Genomic DNA, 4,883 nt, shown 5'->3' with positions numbered 1-4,883 from the left:
GACTTTGTGAAGGGCGAATAACGTCGCCTTTAAGCATATCGTCAACCTGGTCCGTAATAACTTGACGTTCCGCAGTGGAGACGCAGTAAGGGCATTGTCGCACTGGCGAGTTGGAGCCGGTGTCGATGTAGTGAACAGTGGTAGAAGTTCGGCCTAGGGCACGTTGGGCCACATAGAAAGAGTTGCGGAACTGCTAGAGCAGCTGGAGAAGAGCAGAGCGTTCAAATGGTGACAGTCCGTCTGCGAACGACGAATCGAATAGGTCGGCAGCTGGTACATCAGAAGGAGTAAGAGCACTGACGACGTCGAGGTCGCGTCGAGTTGAATCTTGCCGCACGGAAAAAATTTGGCCGATATCAATGGGTTGCACGCATTTAGGGGATACACCTTTAAGCAGTTTCACGGGATACAGAAGAGGATTTGTGAGGCAGAGAGCACTTGTTCCATTCGAAATAGAGAGGGTCGAATAAGGCAAAAGAAGTGGCTTCCGACTTAGAAGGACGCGTGATTGTTCAAAGAATGCAGCTTCATCACATATGCTACTGCAGAACATGAGGATCAAAACAGCTGCTACCGGCGGAATTTCTGTGTCCTCTGTGACGACTATATTGTGTGCGGCTTGATGAGCGGGGTTGTAGGACTGCTCACACAACGGGAAGAGCTCAAGTTCAGGTCTGGCACAATCAATAACAGCGTGATAACACGATAAAAAGTCCCCGCCAAGTACGATGCCGTGCGAGCAGGATGAAAGGACGATAAACTCAGCAATGTAGTGCTCTTTAGCGGTAATGACTCGAGAAGTGCAGGCAGCTATAGGCCGAGCAGGGTCTCCATTCACTGTATGTAAGGGCATCATCTCAAGAGGCGTGGTCACCTTCCGAAGCTTGCGGCAAAGTGTGGCGTCTATAACAGAAACGGCAGCACCGGTATCGACAAGAGCATATGTACGGGTGCCTTCTCCCAAAACTTCGACAATATTCGATGGCAAAGTTCAAGGAGTTGAGCATTTCGACAGCGCAGTTCTTGCCTCACGAACTTCGGGGGCTAGCTTCCTGCATTTTCAGGGGCTGGTCTACGACGCATGGGCGACAAGGAGTGGCGACGGGGTTAAGGTGAGCGACGAGACGTGGGTTGCGAATAGTCACGTGAAGACGTGCTTGTTTGCGGACCCGAACTTTCATAACGAGAGCGGGGACGATCCATGTAGTTTGGTTAACGGGCATCTCAGTATCCTGGCACGCGACGGCGGCAGAATCGGGCGATATGACCAGGGCCCCCGCATGCAAAACAGATCGGCCGGTTGCCGCGCGTTCGCCAGGGATTTGCAGTGATGGGAGCAGCCCATGTCATGGACGGCTGAATCGGGGCTGCAGCATACGACACACCACGGGGCGCTGAGGGCTGTTGAAGCTGCTGCCGCTTTACTACCTCAGCGTAACTAAGAGGCGCGGCGATAGGTTGCTGCTGAATGGGCACCGGCATGGCCTCGGAAATCTGCTCTTGAATGACGTGTTGAAGCACGGGAGCCAACGGGATTGGTCGCTGCAGTTGCTGCTGCTGTGAGAGCTCCTGACGCTGAGCAAACGGCAGGAGACAACTGACAGACCACCTCCTCACGCGCAAATTCTTTCATTTGTACGAGAAGGTATGACTGGTCAGGCATGATGTTCAGTGCAGCGAGTGGTTGATTGTACGTCTGAGATGAACGTCGGGTGAGAGCCCGCTGCCTTCTGAATTCGTCATAGCTGTGGTACAGAGTTACAACTTCAGACACAGTGCCAGGAGACTTCGCAAGAAGCGTCTGAAAGACATCGTCGTCGACACCCTTCATAATATGCTGTATTTTGGCACTTTCGCTCATTGAGGGATCGGCGTGCCTGCAGAGTACGATTATGTCCTCAATATAGGCGGTAAATGTTTTATTCGGTTCCTGTGCCGTGTGCGCAGCCGTTGCTCGGCGCGTAACTTCCGCATGGCAGGGCGACCGAAAACGGCAGATATTGCCTCCTTGAAAGCAGACCCCTTCTCAAATTCCGATTCGTGGTTCGTATACCACAGCTTCGCCACGCCAGCCAGGTAAAAGTTCGCGGTACTCAACTTAGCAGCGTCATCCCACTTGTTGGGTCCACTAACGTTTTCGTAGGACGACAGCCAGTCGTTGACGTCCTGGTCTTCCGTACCCGAAAATACCGGGGGATCTCGCTGGCGAACCGGGCCGGGGCAAACGGCGGCCGGGAGAGGTGGCGGCGGTTGGGCTGCGTCAGGTTGCATGGTCGAGTGCAACGTGCGGGATTGGAGTTCCAGGGTGATGGCGATGTGCGTACCCAGCACGATCCACCAAATGTAAGGAGGTTTATTGGAGGAGTCGAACAAACTGCCGAACTGCCGGTAGCTCGGAGCAGTACGCAAGGGGAACAAGATGGTGGTGTTCGAGCGCCGATCTCGTGCCCTCCGCTCTTGATTATGATCGTGATGTCATTCTCTTCCTTTCTTCATTACAGAGTTAAGATATGTGGGTGTGTTAAGTGGTAGCTTCAGTGTTTGGTGTCTCTAGTAGGATGATGAACGATGAAAGGGACGGAGAGGTAACTATGATCCCTATAACGTAAAACTATTCCAATATGTTTTTATTCCTATCTGCTGACGTGAAATTTGCGTAACAGCTGACGCAACCACCGGGCAGTCCTCCGCATGGTTGTTTGAACACACCAATCAAATGCTCTCTTCATTCACAGGAGGGGACTTTTGTTTGCTTGAAAAACGAATAACATTGTCCTACCTTGAGCAGCTTGTCTTATCTAATTGGCTGAGAAGAGGCGAGGAGCACGCTCAAGTGGAGAGGGATTGAATGGGGCCGAGCCACTGCACGGAAAATCGATAACCGGATCAATATGGTTGTGCTGGCATCTGCGATCGGTCTGCTTTCCCTTATGTATGTTGCGCTGTGTAGGCAAACATTGCGGCAGCATGCAACGGCAGGTTAAGGATGGCGCTAAAAACGATCCTCAGCAAACAAAAGCTTGCAGTGCCAGGTCCTAAATGTGCCGAAAGCACGTTTAGGCGCTCGACATGCAAAGACATGCAAAAAGTTTTATTATGCGCAAATAAACCCATGCTCTCCGGCAGGTGCGAGTAGCCAGTGCCTGAGCGATCAGCGGCAGCTATTTTTTATTCCTTTCGGAATGGAGCTGCCTACGGCTATTCAGAAGAAAGTTCAGTTTTGTTCGGCATATTAATGCATCTTTTACGCGTACACGTCACTTTCACGCATTGAGTTTTTGCGGTTTTGCGACGTCGCATGACAGGCAGATGAAGTGGCTGCAGCCCGAAAACTTTTTACCAATAGCCCAGGGCTAATGCCGAAAAGGTGCCGAATCAGAAATAGCTATTTGTCTTTTGTTCGGTCAAATCATGCATAATCAACGCGTATACGTCATATCAGATGGGGAGCTATCACGGTTTTCGTGACGTCGCGTGACAGACAGGTGAAGTAGGGGCGGACCAAAAAAAGTTTTTGACCAATCGCGGAGAGCTGCTTGCAGAAGTGGAATAGAAAATTTTGGAATACTTTTACGTTATAGCGCCCTATGTCTCACTGGAGGAGATTCCATTCTCTGATCACACGTGGGAAAAGTGAAAACTTGAACGTGTCATTGCGAACACTGTACTGGTTTAGTGTGAATGGGTGTTTCTTTCGCGGAAGACATGATGTAGACAAAGTAACGTACTTAGCTCGGTCCATCTTATAACGGCCTTGCATTCGTTGGCACATGAATTCTAAGCGGGCTTGTCTGGTCCTAACAGATAATGTTTTAAGACCTGCATCAGTTAAGAGGTTTGTAGGGGAGTCATAGGGCCTGTATTTGTTAAAAATGAACCTCACAGCTTTCCTTTGCACTTTTCTAGTTTTGATATGTTAGTTGATGTGTGCGAAAACCGGATGATGTTAGCGTATTCTAAGACGGGGCGAATAAAAGTTGTATAGTGCGCTTGTAATGGTGCGCTTCGGTGCTAGGCGTAAACATCCTAAAAAAAAACATTTGCGTAAGGCGACTGAGGTAATATTATCAATATGCAAGTTCCATGAAAGGTCGGAAAAGAATGTCAACCTAGGTTTTTGTGGTTATTTACTTTATTCAGGCAAGTGCTACCGAGAGCGTCAGAAAATTCCGAAGGCTTCTTTTTTGTTGTAAAGGACATCCGTACAGATTTAGTGGTGTTAATTGACATTTGCCATTCTTTACACCAATTGCACACTAAATCGAGTGCTCTGTAATAATAAGTGGCCTGCGTAACTGATAATTTCTTTATAAATAATAGAATCATCCGCGAAGAGCTTAATGTCACATTCAATGTTACCAGCAATGTCGGTAAAAAAGATCAAAAACAGCAATGGGCCCACTACTGACGGTTGGGGAACACCGGAGGTGACAGCTACAGTCTTGGAAAGAGTGCGATCTACAATAACGAAGCGTATTCTGTTAGTACTGAGCCCTTTGTATCGGTCGCCGGCTGTTCATGATGATTAATGATGCCCATGCCATGGAACATAACCACAACAAGGGATCGAAGCAGCGTATTATCCTGTTCATTACGATGATTATTTGCACACTGTGGCAGCTACAATGGGGGTACATATTTTGCCAACGCAAACTACTTCTATGATATGATCACCAGGTATTCATAATGATAACTATTTCCTTACCATAACTCATACGCACAACCGGGAACTGCTAAGAATTGGCCGGTACATCTAAATCAAATAAGAAGAAAAGAACAAATAGAAGCATATATAAGATTTGTGACATTGCACCACACAGCTACGTAAGAGTTGTGCAAAGCGTGCCAGTTTCTGTTACGCCAAATATGCAGTATTAAACTAG

This window comes from Dermacentor albipictus, chromosome 4 (assembly GCF_038994185.2).
Source record: "Dermacentor albipictus isolate Rhodes 1998 colony chromosome 4, USDA_Dalb.pri_finalv2, whole genome shotgun sequence".
NCBI lineage: Eukaryota > Metazoa > Arthropoda > Arachnida > Ixodida > Ixodidae > Dermacentor > Dermacentor albipictus.
The sequence above is the reverse complement of the archived record's forward strand: the minus strand, read 5'-3'. Positions refer to the sequence as shown.